The sequence below is a fragment of the Gymnodraco acuticeps genome, unplaced genomic scaffold (genome assembly GCF_902827175.1).
Source record: "Gymnodraco acuticeps unplaced genomic scaffold, fGymAcu1.1, whole genome shotgun sequence".
NCBI lineage: Eukaryota > Metazoa > Chordata > Actinopteri > Perciformes > Bathydraconidae > Gymnodraco > Gymnodraco acuticeps.
In genome coordinates, this window is record NW_022990501.1 from 5,056,317 (window position 1) to 5,073,816 (window position 17,500).

Consider the following 17,500-nt stretch of genomic DNA (forward strand, 5'->3'; position numbering starts at 1 on the left):
GTTGTGAAAAAGGAGCAAATATAGAACTATTATTTAAACTATTTTACAATAAATTAAATTAAATGAAGTGCTTACAAGACAACAAGAATATTTGTCAATTTACTCTAAAAAGGAAATATGTGCAGTATTTAAAATGTAAAGTGAAAGAGCAGTGCAGTTATAGTAGAGGTGGTATTGTGCAGAAATGTAAAAAGTATATAGAGAAAGGTTAAATAGCAGTGTTACTGGCAGAGCTAATTGAAACACCTTATGGTAAAAATAAATGTGCACCAAAATCTTCACCATATAGTAATATATGTAATGTTCTAATAGTATGGTAATTTGTTTTCATGTCTACATCCACAACTGGAATAAGTAACATGTGGATCAGCACTGGAAACTGTACTAGTTATTCATCATGTGACATTTTGTTGATAACTAACCTTATTTCTGTCCTGTTTGGTTGTTCTGATAAATAGCATCAGCTTATCTGGTTTGAGGAAGCATTTTAAACTGGATAAGGTGAATTGATACTGCTTAGAAAAACCCATTGATTTTATTCTGAAAAATCACCTTGTTTTCTCCCTGAAATTTGTTGATAAGGTTGAACTTTAACTGACATTTAACTGACATGAAGCATCCTTAATTTAGCTGATTGGTTGGCTCATACAGTTTCCCACTTGCCCCCCTCTTGTGCTCATGTCATCCGAGGTTGCCGCTGCCAACAGGCGTTTTAGGAGATGCTGATGTGTGGGACAGGAGGCGATGACTGCTGATACACTCCCAGTGCCAACCCTTTACATTTCATTACGCACATGATATCATTTTCAGATAAGCATCCTAAGGCACTATGATCACTCTGTTGGTTTTGCTGTCTTTCGCTCATGCAGGATTTTGTGGCATACGCTCTTCTTTTGATAGGTCACTTATATTTACACATGTGGTGCTTAGGAATGAATAAGAATGAACACTACGGAACAGTTACCTAACACACATGAGTCAACAGAATAAGGGCAAAACAAAAGCCTGGATTTGACAAAGAATAAGGAGAGTCATTGTCCTCTAACACAGAACTTATTTGAGTGCTTTTATCATTGTAAGATAAAAAGATGGCACAGTTGACATTGGACATATGAGTCCTTGGGATGTAGATGAAATGGGAATTTCTTCGAAATACTTTGACATATAACCAAATCGATTAAGCAAGAAAATAATCTGCAGATTTATCCACAATATGAAGAATTGCTATTTGCAGTATCTGATACTTAGGACAGGCTTGTCCTGGTAGTTTCTCAGTACAAGGAAGACAATATGTTTAGAGGCTAAATCCAAGTGGTCCACCACTGGAGCTCACTGACACTTATCCTGTAATGCAACCCCCCCTCCCACGTATGTGTCGGCTCAAGTAAACCAATGCTGCAGCACAGGCCCGGCTCCAGGATGAAATGACTGAGGGGGCTGTTAAAAAATCCGAGGGGGCGATTTTTTTTCACAACAACGAAAAATACTGGCAATGTAATGATTTGACACACCAAGCTTTTTTCCTTCTCACTGTTCTACAATCTCTTTGCTTCTTTATTTTTATTCCGGATTTACCCCTCTCGTTCTGTTGTTTTCCTCTGATCTTTAATAACAGATAGTACAGTACATTATCAGATGGCTGCATTTTGGTTAACAGACTAACATTGATTTCCTCAATTTATAAATTGACAGGCTCTGTAATTATACAATAACCTTTTCTCCTCTATCCCTTAACTCGTCTTTCTATACAGATTTACTTACTTACTTACTATCTACTCTAGTCAGGTCAGGATTAAAGAAACATTAATCTGGTTGATTTTTTATTTTCAGGATTGAATGTTCAAATCAAGGCCTAAAACCTGACATTTCATAAGAAAGTGACTAATATATAATCCGAATGTAATATTGGATCAAATACTACACCAAATGGACAGACACAGATTAAAAATAAAAATAAAGTCCCCTGGTTTGTCTAACTGCCATGAGAAAAATCGAATCAATGTTCCAAAATCCGTCACTAGATGTACAACCGTATTGGATTACATCATGTATTTTTTAGCTGCCCGGATTATAACAGACAAAGACTCATTCTGAAAACTGCACTGGAACAACATAACATCAAGGACATGGATTTCAAGTCAATATACGAAAGTAAATCAAGAAATGAAGTAAACAAGCTGATCTTCAAGTTCCTCAAAAACACTGGTCTGAGGGCAAGGATTTAATATAAACATTTGATAAATCAATAGTAGGTGGCGATATATGCTCCAAGTGGAAGCGATTCGCCATTAAAGAAAATAGAAGAAGAAGAAGAAGAAGAAGTAGTAGAAGAAGAAGAAATACGCTAACGCTACAAACAGGCACTGTTGTTACTCTGTTTTTACTGACATATAACATTTGATTTCCCCTTGCTCTATTTTTTTAACGCACGTTCAAAAACGGGAACATTTTCGGGAGTCTCAACCGGGTACCAGCCACCGAAAACGGGGACTCTGCCCGGAATACGGGGACGTTTTGGTCACCCATCCGACTGTGTTTACAGCTAGCATACATGCTAACATAAGACTACAAGCCCCCTTGGGGTTGAGGCTTTTTTACACGTTGCTTGACTGCCTGCCCACATATCTGATCCACACATAGTAACGTGTATTGGGGAAAATAATTATTTAAAGTTATTTAATAATTGTGACATTTAGTGTACTTTTTGATGGATGAATGATGCTCAAAGTGAGGGGGCAAATAATACAACTGAGGAGGCAATGCCCCCTTTTGCCCCCTCGTGGCACCGGGCCCGCTGCAGCATCGAAATGCGCGCCATTACAGGTGCCACAGGACAAAGAGCCATACTACACCTCACATTTCGCTCACATTTCATCTACGTTCATTTAGTCCAACTGTACAGCGCATCAGACTCCTAGTGAAACCTTTAAGGAAGTCAAAACCTATGGATGAATTACTGTTACTCATTTGGTCATAGCTTCATTATGCTACTATAATGAAACAAAAACAATAGTATCAGATATAATGTAGTTATATTTCACAACTATCAGTCACTACATTGTTTCATTTCTGGTTGGATTACTTTGTGTAACAATCGTATACCGTGAGGCCAAAGCAATTATTTACCAGCCGCCCTGTGAGTCTGTCTGTGTGTGTGTGTGTGTGTGTGTGTGTGTGTGTGTGTGTGTGTGTGTGTGTGTGTGTGTGTGTGTGTGTGTGTGTGTGTGTGTGTGTGTGTGTGTGTGTGTGTGTGTGTGTGTGTGTTTTGCATATGAGCGAGGAGCCCGTGGGGTTCTGTTATGTTTTCATTGACTCCCTCCCTATTGTGTGTTCAGGCCAGCCGGCTGCCTCTGCACATTTTGTTAACATGTGTTGGTCTAAACTTGATTGTCATGGTGGTGAAGAATAAAAGGCGCCCCAAAAATGTTTCAAACTGAAATATTAGTTTGTGAGTATAAAGCACAGTCTAGACTTGCTCTATACGAAAAGGATCATGAGACGCTTTATAAATAAAAATGTACTTGACCTGTTTTTTTTTACCTTAGCTGTAATGTACCATATATGTGAGTGTTTGGGGCGTGATGACACCTAGTAAAGAACATTGTAAGAAATATGTTACATAGACTGGGTAATAAGTAATGATTTTCAAACTTAATGAGTCACGTTAGAAAAATAATTCCATTTCAAAGATTGCTCAAGGGGGTCAAGCAATGAAAGTTGGGCAATAGAGTGGCGCAGTAATTACGTATTTTTGTAAACAGTCCCCAAAGTTAGAATCGCAAGGGCTCCCATCTACAAAAAGCAATGGGATTTTTCCATTAGAGTTCGGAAAGTATTTCAGAAAATAAAATATATGACTAACAGACGTTTATGATACTTACAGGTTTTGTTCGGTATAATAGAGTGGTACAGGGATGACATATTTTTGTAGGCCGACCCGGAAATAAACTGCGCATGGGGCTCCATAGGATTTTGGAAAAGAGCTCGAAATAAGGTCTGTGGAAAACGAACTTGTTTGATGAATGCACGTTTTGTTCAGCCAGATAATATCCACATGTCTACCCAACTTTTATAATTTTCTAATCATAAATCTAATCGCCAGAATCAAAATGCTAACGTTATGCTATAAACGACCTACAGCCGAGTACAGCAGGGTCGCACAACTTCAACGTCACGCCAACTTAAGATCCATATTCACAAATACAGATTCAGAATTTTACAAGTTGAAGTGTTTATTTTAACTGTTTGCAAGCGCGCAGGTTTGCTTTCAAGCAGAACAGGGAAAACAAACTTAGCGGGAGTGTTTACGTGTTCGGCGTAATGACGTACAACGTCCTTCACAACTTCTGTAGTCCTATTCAGCCACTTGTTAACAACCATCGTTTTTCAGACACGCAAACTCTTCAAGAATCACCAGTGGGGTCACTGCTGATGTATTTAATGTCGTAGAACAAAACGTTATCCGTCTCTTAAATTTTTGTCAAACACAGACCTTATTTCCAGCTATTTTCCAAAATCCTTTGGAGAAATCCCGTTGACTCTGAGACGAAGGAACCTGTAGTGTTAAAATGCTGACTCACTTCTGGGTTTTTGGACTCGTCACTGCACCACTCTATAATCTCCACATATTAACACCACATTGTGATTTTTGAAGTGTACGTGCAGTTGCCAAAAGTATAAAAGCTAACGTTAGGCTCTATAAGAACTACATTACAGTCGCATGGCCGTACATCAACATGTGTCCCCTCTGTGTAAAGAGATTCTGAAAGTTTCAGGAAAAAAGATTTGCTCACTTTTTGTTAGGGATGCTCCGATCGCCAATTTCGGGGCCGATCGCCGGAATCAGTATCGGCCGATACCGATCGAGTGGGCGGGGCCTAAATGGAAGATTTAAACATCACTTTACATCTTCCATTTAAAGTGATGTTTAAAACTCAGTTAATGGGGCTCATTCACTGGAGCTTCCACAAACAACAATCAACTTAATTATTACATTCAAATGATGTACATTATTCAAGTTTACATTAACTGATAATAACACGGGAGAAATTAGCGGAAGCGCTTTCTTTTCCTCTCTCCCTCTCCCTCTCCCTCCCCCTCCCTCTGCCTCTCCCTCTCCCTCTCCCTCTCCCTCCCCCTCCCTCTGCCTCTCCCTCTCCCTCTCCCTCTCCTGACAGCCTGTCAGTATCTCATGCAGCTCACTGATCCAGTAATGAGTGACCCGACAGTGAAGAATAAATACATGTATAACTAGTTTAGCTTGTTCCAGAGATAGATAAAATAGCTAAGTGTGTTAGGTCTAACTCTTGTGTGTTTTGCTCCGCTCACCGGTCCGTCACAGCGGGCGGAGCTGCAGGACTTCTGCTTCACACACATTGCATAGCGCTATTTTACTGTCTTTTTCGGACACCTTAAAATAATGCCAGACCGGTGAAGCCATTTTGGCGAGCTTGTTTTGCCGCACACAGAGAAAAGTGTCATGTATTTTACGTCATAATAATAATAATAATATATTAATTTTATATAGCGCTTTTCTGGACCCAAAGACGCTTTACATTTGGGAGGGGGGGTATACAAACAAAACAAAAAAACAGAGACAAAGCCAAAAAGAAACAAAACACAACAGAAAAGCAGTCAGGAGGAAGTTGATTAAGAGGGGGGGGGCTCTCGCGATCGGCATGTTTAGAGAGCACCGATCGATCGGTAGAGAGTGAGTATCGGCCGATCTCGATCGGTGACCGATTGATCGGAGCATCCCTACTTTTTGTCCTGATCCATTTATATAAAAATCTGTCTGAAAATGAGCTGATCAGATTTTGGCCACTTTATGACGTCATAACGATTTGTTGGCTCGTGCAACCATTAACCAATCACCAACCAAGGTAACCCCCCCCCCCCCCACCTTATCACCTGAATCTCCTCCTAGAGCACCATTGTGTTATTTTTAACCAAATATCTCTCAGAGGGGCATGGGGAGGGGCCCCTTATTTTCATCTAAAGGCCCTGACACACCAAGCAGTCACCAGAGAACTCGCTGACACCGACACCGACTGTTGCGTCGCCGTGTTCTCCTGCGTCTTGGCCATGTGTCGCACTGGAACACACCGCAAAGACTTCAGCCGAGCACGTACAAACTGCGCATGCGTGAGTGGCAATAACTCTCCTTACCAGCAGGTGGCGGTAGTGTGTATTCGTCATTCAAAAGAGGCAACAACCGGAAGACAGAGAAGAAGAACAGACTACGTGATATAAACAAACAACAAATAGCGTGTGCGTTCCATTTTCACTCTCGTCCATCGAAAACATGTTTTGTGCGGTACTGGAGCTATCAGCCATTGGAGTGTTGCTTGTGGAAGACATTCTAAAGCAACCGTTTCGCTTCTCATGCACTGATTCGCTAGCTGAACAGCCAATCAGAGTGATGTATTTGTCCGACTGCCTGTGGCCGACGCACGGCCGATTCAACATGTTGAATCGGCCGTGCGTCGGCCATGAAAGGCAAATATGGCGTGTCACGGCCGACGGTGCGGGACACACCAAATTGAGTTTGGGCGACAGGGCACGCTTCGTCGTCCGACTAACGAAAACGGCCGATTTCGGCCTGGTGTGTCAGGGCCTAAAGTAACAGACAGAGAATCAGCACTTTGAAAACAGGGCTGAAACAGAGGGGATTATGGGATGCTGCAATGATCTGTTTGGTATTTCAGCCAAACACTTCAGAGACATGTTTTGTATATATCTGAGACCTATTATAAAGTCATGAAAAACAGTACAATAGGGGACCTTTAAAACACATAAAAAGCTTCAGACATTCACGAGTGGGTTATCTACTTTATGTTGTAGAACTAAACGTAAAAATCTTGTTGTGTACATACAGATTTTTTTAGGCATTTAACTTCAAAACACTTACAAAAAACTGTTGACTTAAAATGCTAACTCATTCCCTCGTTTCAGGACTTATTCCTGCACCACTCAATAGAGCAGTTCCCTCAAAGTGCGAGCAGCAGTGTTGTTCCACTTTTTTACAACACACTACATTGTCATATATCCCTCCTCACAGCCTGCACTATGTATTTTATGTTCTGTGTGTTATTGGTGTTTCTCACAGTATCCTGAATATTGCATAACTAGTGTCCTTGTCTGTGAGTTCATGCTGAAGCTGAGTACGGATTATTTACCCCTTCTAAGGTGACAGGCTGCCAGTGGCTGGGCACAGTGTCTCAGGTAATGGAAACCTCAGGAGCTGCTGTCTGCTGGCTGTCAGTTGTTTGTCTCCTGAAGCCTTTCTGTCCAGCTCACCTCGGCCCCCTGCAGCCTCTCTGTCCCCCCACTTCTTCCTTTACAGTGAGTGAGCCCGCCTGAGGCACACATGGAGAAATCTTAGGAAAAGGAAGTGTTAGGTTTTTCAGCAGGGGCAGAATGACTCGAAGGGGAGAAACGAGAGCCCAGAATGGGTTAGGGATGTCAAATGGATTATTTACCCCTAAATGAAAGTGATAACAGAAGAATTACCCCGATATCTCTAGTGGATTGTTCTTAAATCTCATGGTATGTAATTGAATCTACAATCACTCTTATATATATAATATAATCCCGTGAGATAATGTAATATTATGTTATATCTTTATTTAGTGAGATACATAGAGATGCAATCAAATGCAATATATGATTAAACGTCCAAGAATAATAAAAACAGGCTTATTTAAATAGCATAAACATAAAAAAAGGTATGAGAATACACACTCACACCCAGTCTGTTGGTTGCTTCTGGATTGCCTGTTGCATCTGGATCATGAATTGTTGCGCCCTCATTTTAAAAATCTTTATTGTTGTTGTTGGCACCTGCATGCTATTTGACATATTCCTGGATCCATCTTTTTCATATACCTCACATATTTTTGTCATATGAATTGTCTATGTTTTTATTTTTGTTATTTTTAATTTCTTTAACAAGAAGCCCGCTGCGACAAATTCTCCTTTTCTGGTATTCGGCTATATATAAAACTTGATTGATTGACATCTAAAAACGATATACTTCATTATATTAGTTGGTATTGAGTTTTTCAGTACACATTTATAATGAATCCTGTAGTTTGCAGTGGTGATGATTGCATTTTTGTTTTGGCCTATTGGAGACTGTAGGCGCAAAAACCAGACAGAAAACACACAGTTTCCCACAAGTTTTAAAAAGTAAAGTCATCATTGAAAATTCACCACATGAACAGGAACTGTACATGAACCAGAGAAACGGAGCTGAACCGTGGTGACTGAAAGTAGATCACTGTACCTGAGGAACTGTGCCGTAAACTAAGCCTCGTGCTCAGCCAAGCTTGCACTATTGCAGTCCAGATTGATGGTAATAAATAATTTCTTATTATTAATTAAATACACTGGTACTGATTGGAACAGTGTAGTTCATTAATGCGACTTCACTCATGGCAGAGTTATGGTAAAGCTCGTTGAGAGTGTAACCTGGTTCAAAGGTAACATTTTGAAAAGTTCACTACATGGAATTTAGAGCATATTTATAATTAATAAAATGCCTCTATAGGGCTGTCCCGAATACCATTGTTCGGGCTCCGGATATTCAGTAGTAATCAGCAGCGAATATTCGAGGCTGATAACTATTATTATGGAAACAACGTGACGGAGATTAAGGGAGAAAAGTCATATCTACATATAAAGACGGAGAAAGTCAACAATAACGTGTATGGTTAAGTGTTAGCACGCCCCGAAGAGGCACAAGCTCTTACGTTGATATTGGAGATTTCAATAAATTCAATTTTTAAAAAACGAAAGAAAAAAAAAATCCGAATAACGAAATTGAAACCCGAATAGTACTCCAACGAACGAATATTCGGATATTCGGGTACAGCCAGTGGCGACTGGTCATTAGGGGCAGGTGGGGCACAGCCCCACCTAGTGTCAGCAGAAAGTATTAAAAATAATGATTACAACAAAATGCAAAAAAAAAAAAAATATATATATAAAATATATTTTAAGATCATGTTTAATCATCTGATTCGTCTGTATATTGCTGTTTTAATCTGTGTTCTTCTAATTAGTGTCTACAGTGTGTGCCTATTGAGCTGTTTAGAGCAAAACCCGATCCTGCCCCTCCCTCTCTCTGTCTAAGTGAAAGGTGACTGTAAAAACTACACTGCGCATGCTCAGAATATTTTCCTATTTAATGTGTGTGGCAAAAAAATAATGACCATAGGGGCAGTGAGCTGCCATCCCCACCATACGTCATCTCACATAATTCAGAGCTGATTGGCTGTAAGTACGAAAAGTGCCGCGAAAAGTGTGGTGTGTGAAGAGGAGACGAGAGAGCTGCAGTGACGCATCCTAAAACCAGGAAGTAAGCTGCGCATGGCTTCCCTCGACAAAAAAGCAATGAGATTTCTCCATGGGATTTTAGAAAATAGCTCCAAATAAGATCTGTGGGAAACAAACCTGTTAGATAAATGCACGTTTTGTTCAGCTGGATAATATCCACATGTCTATCCTACTTTTATAATTTTCGAATCATAAATCTATTGATTAGATTAGATTTATGATAGACTTTTGAAACTACAAGAACATAAGGAGGACTTTTACAAAAAAGTAATAGAGATTTTTGTCCAGAAGGATAGGCAAATGGACTTAATCTTCAAGTCAAGGTAAGACTGCAATTTTATTGAAAATGGGATCTTACTAAGAGAGAACAATTCAATATTTAAATGATACAATTACATTTTTTGGGTATCCTTCTGTTGAACTGTCTGTTTAAAATTAATTGAAGCATCAGACAAAAAAAGCTTTTGAAAATAATATTATATTTTGATTTAGGTCAAAATATAATATTTGTAAACCTGAAGAGTCAGTGCCAGTGCCTCAGCAGCCATGAACCTTACTGCAGAAGGCTAGACATCTAAGTTTTTTGTGCCCCACCGCTTTTGTACATATAAAAACGCCACTGGGTACAGCCCTATTATACAAAGCTCTCAACAAATGGCGACAGCTAGGCTTTTTGCTAGCAGCTAATGGTGCTAACAGAGGAAACAGTACTGAAAGAGCTAGTGCTTACCTGAGGGGAAACCGAAAGGTATCATCATTCCTTCTCCTATGACTATTTTAAATTGGACAATTCATTAAGTTCCTGGGATTATAGAGTTTCATTTTTCACAATAAATATTCTCTGTTTTTTATTCTTTCTATCTCTGACAGAAGGGAGACATTCTGACAATTCATAACCTGGATATCATTATAATCAACTCTAGCTTTTAGTTATTCTATCCAATGTTCTAAATAGCTTTCCTTTCATTTTGTTATAATGAGTTGTACTCTGATTGGTGTTTTGATGGCAGTCTTGCTCTGAGACCACTCACTGTTTCTGAGGGGGGGGGCAGTTAGCCTCAGCACCAGCTGACATAGGGGCTCTGTATACTGGGACCATCTCTTAACTTTGGAGGGCTTGCTTTTGGACATTTATTATAAATAGGGATCTGCCTAATTTTGCTATACATGCATCTGTTTTTTCTGTAAACGCGTCAAATATATCTGCAGCTTTCTGCATGTAAGCATTCTGTTGGATATTCGTGCCAGCAAATGAGCTATAATGAATGATAGACCCAGACAGCACCATGGGCCGGATGTCACAATTGGAGATGGAAATGATTAAATAGTCTCATACCTCCTGCTCCTGATGCTGTTATCCTTATTGTATAACTCACGCTTTGGTCAATTTGATGGTTACTTATGAAAAACTATTTCCTGCCAGGGCCCAGTTGTCACAGTACTTTTCTACTATGTCCAGCTGTTGTTGTAGTAGTTCCTTAGGAGACAATAAAATAACAAGGTTATTAACATAAAACAGACACTTCAACATTCTATTAAGAAAGATTAAGGCCAAGTGAAGCACATTGATCTTATTTATATATGCGTTCAATAAAGTTAGACTAAAATTTCAACACTGGCAAACACCTGTTCTTTTGGTGAATAATTCGATTTGTTAGTCTCCAATTTTAACAATTTCCCTCCTTGATCCTCTCTGTTTCTGGGGCCAAGTATCCAACAAGCATGCAGCTCTATCAATATGCCGTCATGTCTGAATGAAGCTATAATTAATATATCAGTGTTATTAAACCATGTCTGAGAAGAACTAATGCCGTAATGTAAATTACACCCTGGGAAATCCAACTGAGAAACCAACCAAAAGTGAATTATTACACTCACTCCTGTACCCAGTGACTAACATAACTTGTGTGTGTGACATGTTTTAAACTTGTATAAACATTTGCAGAGACGGTGCTCTTTGGATAAACACTTAGCAGTTAACTTGATGAGTCTTTAACAAACGCTGGTTCATACTGCATAAGGTGTCCAAGATGTAGGGAATGTGTGTACAACTCTCCAAATGTTGTATTGATTCATTTGAAAAGGCTAATACTTGTCCTCTACGGCTTCTTGTTGAAAGAGACATAACTAAAAAGGGGGAAACAATTTAAGAAAAGATGTGGCACAGTGTGGGGATTTGAAGTATATGTGACATAAGGTAATGTTAACACAATCCAACAAAAACGTGAGGAAGGAAAACAGAACAGTGTTTGTTTACAATGAAGATACCTTTAATGCCACATTAGTGGTTTGGCCCAGTCTGTGTCTGTGTGGCCCGCTGGATTATTTTACAGTCTGATTCATCAGGTTCATTGATCGGCCCAGAGCCGCAAGCCAACGCCTGCTTTACTTATTTAAGAGAAGGATCGCTTTCCTTCCTTATCTTTAACTGCAAAAAAAGCGTCTGTTTAACTGTCTTGATTTGTGTCTGACTGGAACAGACATTGCTGCGTCTTAATGAATGTGTTTGAATGCCAGCAGTGGATGGATGCCAGCAGAAGAGCCCTTTTTTCTTTGAAGCAGGTGTCTCAACTACACATTGAACCTTTAAAGGAAACAAAGGAGAGGCTAAGGCCTGGTTAGCCCTATCTGTCGCACCAGCAGAATTATTTAAAGCTTCAATAATCAATATTTTTTACAATGAATCAAAAAATAAACCACAGACAGTTATGTGGTTAAGCATTTATCATCTCATTGCCTTGGTTTGACGGCTGTTCTCATCAAGTAGCAGGCAGGTTTTTCAGTGAAATAGCCTAAATGATCCCTGACAAGCACCTTCACTTCCCAATTCACACACCTTACACCTTGACTCTTTAGGATATATAAGGTCAAAGGAGAAAAGGTTAAGACAACGCTGTGGACGGCAATTGAGTCACTCAGGTCCTGTGTACATTAACCTTTGTGTTTGTAGAGAGCTTCAGTAATACTACACTCTCTGAATTCTTGCATGGGGCCTTACTGGGTGATTGAGTCTTTAAGATTGAGTAGAAAACGCACACTTTGATTGGCCGCCTGTGAAATTGATACATGGTATGTCATTGGTTTACCTGTGCATAGAGCTTACATCCTGGAAAGGTGATCTTTGTCAGTGTTAATGTTAAAGCCAAGTTCTTCCTGTGGGTGATGGGTTGCTGATGGAACGGTTGTGTGAATGTGTGACACATTTCAGGTCTGTGTTTCTGATCGAGCTGTCAATTTGGATCTATTTCCTAAACCTTTTTTCACACACAAATAATGCTTAGGTTACATCTTATTTCAAATGTAACCAAAGCTGAAAGAAGGTGGATTAAATCACAAGGGTTGTACGTGAACATTTAGAAGTAGCCACTTGTTTTCTATGTTTAAAATACTTTGATAATATTGATCCGAAGTTCTTTTAAGAATTCTTATTTTACTATCTATTTGGGAAATTATTCTTGTTTACGTTTTGTAGATAATCAGATTCAGTACGTTCAATGACAAAGCAGACAGATATTGCATCACCTTGTGTCATGTTTACAATGCACATCATTAACATTAGGTCTGTCAGTTCAAGATATAACCAAGTTAGTCAATGAAAGATGTGCACTAGGCCAAAATGACTCAACTTTCAGGTTTAATATTACCCCAGTATTCTCTGGCCCAAGTCCCCAGGAAGTGAGTAAAACACCGATGTGCGTGCTCTATGGGCCCAGATACGAGTTATAGAGGCAGGCCATTTTGGCTTCATGCACCCCTAAGAAACTTTCATACGTAGGAATGAACGGGGCCCCGCCCCCAACGCTGTGTCCAGTTCTCCTTATACATCAATGCTCTGAACCTTCAGGTCATCTTCTGCACCCAGTGGGCCAATAGGCCTTCTTAAGCCCCGCCTCCCATCCACTTTGCACTTCAGTTCTTGGCCTACTTAGATAAAATAGAGAAGTGAAAATTCTGAATTTGGCTACCAGCACATTTTACAACTATTAGGATATCATTATATAAATAATGGCTATTTAAGTGTCACTCTGGAAGGCTGTATTACCTAAAACAAAAAAACATACACTGATTTACAGACGTGTCTTTTCTAATGTCAGACAGTCAATAGGAAACATTTAGTTTTCTGCCCTATGGCATCATGTGACTGACACAGAAGTTGTTAATCCATGGTTTGGCCCCTACGAAAAGTTGCAAAAAAAACCTGCCCCTTTAAATAAACAAAAAACAGAACAATAAACTGCTCTCTGAAAAGAACAGAGCCCATAACTTTCAATGAGCCGTAATTCACATCACTACTTTAAAGCGAATGATTGTAAGTCACTGTGTGTCACAAATATTCTTGTACGTTAAACATCAGAAGTAAATGTATTTCCTATTTATTTATGCTTGATCAAATAATCATTGTTTCACCCTAACACCTGAGTTTTTGGCTTGTGAAAAGCAGCATCCTGACACTAACCGACTTTCAGGGTACAGGAAATATTAAACTGTAAAAGGTGCTAACTCCCCTTTTTGTGGCAGTCCTATCAGTGTAAGATGACCCCAGGCAATCACTTATCAGTGGTGGTGAGAGATGTGGAAGTGTCAGATGCAGAAAGAGGAGAGAAGCTGTCCACTGTTCCAGTGTGCTGAGAGGACAAGGAGACATGTCAACAACCCTCAACCCCCTTCTACCACGCATCAGAAAGGCTGTTCTTCATGTCCTTTACCACCCTCAACTTTATACATGAACATGGTTGACTTTGAATGGGTTTTTAACATATTTGGAACCTCTAGCCATAATAGTTAGACTTTTAAATGTCCAGTGAAAATTGTTCCTTGAGAAAAATCTAAACATATTTACTTGAAACTTGGCAGAGGAAAGCTCTGATCTGTTCATTTCATCTCTTATGGGAAAGACTTAAGAAGTCCTCCCTTCCGGCTGATAAATCCAATTTGTTCCTCTTCAGAAAGATGTTGTGCTGCCTGTAGGTAACATGAAAGGAAGAGATATGCTGCTATATTTAGGTGGATGCATCAATCAATAATTCATCCAGCTCTTCCAGCACTGGCTCCTTGATTATCTAGCAGTTACAGTATGTATTGCCTCAGCTTCTTACTACAGGTTATCCATGAAAAATTGCACCTCTTAATATACATAACAAATCTGCTTCTGGAACTTTCACATCACACTCGTGACAAATAGCAAATAGTACAGGATGTTCACAGAGATGATTTCCTGCAGCCCAGGTTGTACGACCAAAAGAACCACAACAAAAACCCGGTGCTCAAGCCACACGCAACAACAATCATATATATATATATATATATATCTTTTGAGCATATAATAATTGATTTATTAGGAATAGGTATAACTATTATTATCTCCCTGCTTGGTCGAACATCACTCTTGTGCACTAATGTTATCCAAATATGACCATTGAGGAAGTTATTTTTGGTGAGCCCCCCCCCCCCCCCCCCCCCCCCCCCAGCACCCACTGGTGTAAGGTGGCCCTCTGTCTGAGGTCGTGGTAACCATAGCAGGCCTTGGAAAGTGAAATGCGATGCGGCGGAGTTTCTGAATCACAACTCCATAATGAGCTGGCAGAGCCCGAGCAGCATCAAAGATGCAGCACCCCAGTATCTGTTTCAACTCACGCTGCACAATAGTGCAGTGTCACCTGTACAGTATGAGGGGGGGGTGGGGGGCAGTATCCACACAGATAGACTGAAAGCTTTCAATGACCTGCTGTACTCACACCCAAACATCCTCACGGTGCCGGCTGCAGCTGAACACGCGTCTGCTTTGTTGATGTCTGCTCTGACATTATGCAGCCTACCTTCAATCCAATACTCACATACAACTCAAATAACTCATTTTTCAAGTCAGATAATAAGTAATACATTTTAGCATCAACACTTATTGTGTTCAGATAATATAAACACATGTATTGCCTTGCCTGTGGTTGATATTTAACTGCTTTTGCAATATCAAGTAGTATATCACAGTTAAAGAGTATATTAAACAGGAAGACGTTGCTAGAAGTAAACATCATGACTCAATTAGCTATGGGAATGCTTATGTAACTCACCAGTGATGGTTGTTGAGCAGGACAATGACAATGAATCTTAATTTTCAATTCATTTCAAACCTTTATTTAACGAGATTGGTCCCATTGAGATCATAGATCTCTTTTTCAAGGGAGACCTGCAGCATATAGGTTCCACATGAAACATAAAACAATAAAGGACATCATACATTATATTTACAGGTTACATTTACATAGTTATAGACAGGGGTGCACATAACTTTTTTGCCCTGGTTCTCAAAGGAGCACCTGGAGATGTTGCTTGGTGCTCATCCTTAAAATGAAATAAACCGTAACTTTTGAGGGGGTCTTGACTTTATTTGCCAGACACACGGCACTGAACACACGTGCAGAGGTGAACACAGAACACATGCAGAGGTGAACACAAGACAACATTAGCACGACCAGTAATCCTACAAGCTGTCATCACTACCCTCCTGACTGTTCTCCTCACTGTCTTCCTCTCTGTCAGACATGGTAGCTGATGATGTAGGCCTACTTCTTTCTCTCTGGTTGAGTCTGTGATTAGCTGCTTGCATCCACAAGTCAACAGCTGGGTTTAGGTCGAAAGTCTCTGTTGTCATCTTAGACAAGTGGATGTAATCAAATAAGTATGTGAACATAACCAATAACCTACCATAGCCAATAAGAAATGAATGTAACTTATTTTATTTGTGTTGTTCATTCATATCTTATTTTACCTTAAAGGGAGGCAATGCTCATGACATGCATTTTTAAATAATTATCATCCGAACAGACCAGTCTCTGCCAGTCTTTTTTTTTTTTTTAATCCGATGAGGTGATTTTAAGCTGATTAATTACCGAAATAACATCAACCCTGTGGGCGGCACCATTTTGACGAGTCACATGACTTATTTTACCGGAAGTGACGTGAACTATGCGTTTGGTGTCGAGGACAAATTGACGTATGTGCTTTGTTCATGTTGTTTACTCTAGTTACTCTCACAATTCTATTGAAATATGCCTCATTGTATCGCGAAACATTGCCACAATTCGGATAGGAACAATCCACGGAATGCTCGGTTCCATCTATTGCCAACGGGTAAGCGTAGGAAGTACGTTCGGAGGCAGTGGCTAGCGAAATGTGCTCGGCACGAACCGAAAGATCCACAGACGCATGTATGCAGCGAACATTTCAAGTTTCCGGACGACTACTCTGAGAGTATGATGAAACATAAAATGGGATTTATTAATCAACCATTACTTAATGGGGATGCAGTGCACTGCCAATGCCAGCCAGCGTAAGCACATTATGCAGCAGACTTTACTTATTGTTTACTACATAAGGAAGCAGGAATTGCAGGACCCAGAGCGCACGGAGCACAGAGCGGACAGCAGATAACGGAATTGCAGTTTTATTGCTTATAGATTATCAGAACATTTCAAAGGGGACACAGTCACATTGGATATTAACCTATGGATTAACTACATCATCATTTGTATCGTTGTAATGCCATTGAAGACCAGTTTAGACCAGGCAAAGATGAAGGTAAGCCATGTTAGCCTAGCGCATGTTAGTACCTAGCGCCACTTGTTTTGATGTACGTTTTTGTTGATAACGTCGCGAGTTTGTATCTTTCAGTGTTGAGGTGAGCACCGTTAGATTCTGTGTCTTTACGATCATAAACGATGTGTTGGATGTGCAGCTAGGATAAGTAATAAGGGAGCTAGGAGTGATTTTCGGTGCAGTAATAGGTTAGCATTTTTCGCTCAGGGCTAATTCAGAGGCTCACTGTTAGCATTGTGTGTGTTTTTTGAAGAAAAAAATGAAAAAGATCAGTTAAATTAGTTTTTTTCCCGTTATATGGATATAAAATATTCATAGTTTATTAAATATTAAGGTTCCTTAGACGTTGTTTCCTGCAAATGACGCGATTTCGGCCCCGGAACCGGGTCCGTGGGGCCTAAGAGGATAACAGAGTATGTTTTTTTATTTTTTTTACAGTTGTATTTGGATGGAATGAATACCTATAGTGATAATTCAAAGTAAGTCCGCCTGGACTTTATTTTTTTAAACTTCTTCCTCGGCTGACGAGTCCGAACTCAAATACTCCGCCATGTTTTCGTCGAATGAG

The 17,500-nt window shown here is 39.8% G+C and overlaps 1 protein-coding gene across 1 annotated transcript in view; it reads left to right on the top strand.

The window, feature by feature from the left end:
* The window catches only part of slc8a2a (solute carrier family 8 member 2a), a 59,149-nt gene that overhangs the window by 676 nt on the left and 40,973 nt on the right, over positions 1 to 17,500 (top strand). The gene's annotated exons all lie outside the window — the stretch shown is intronic.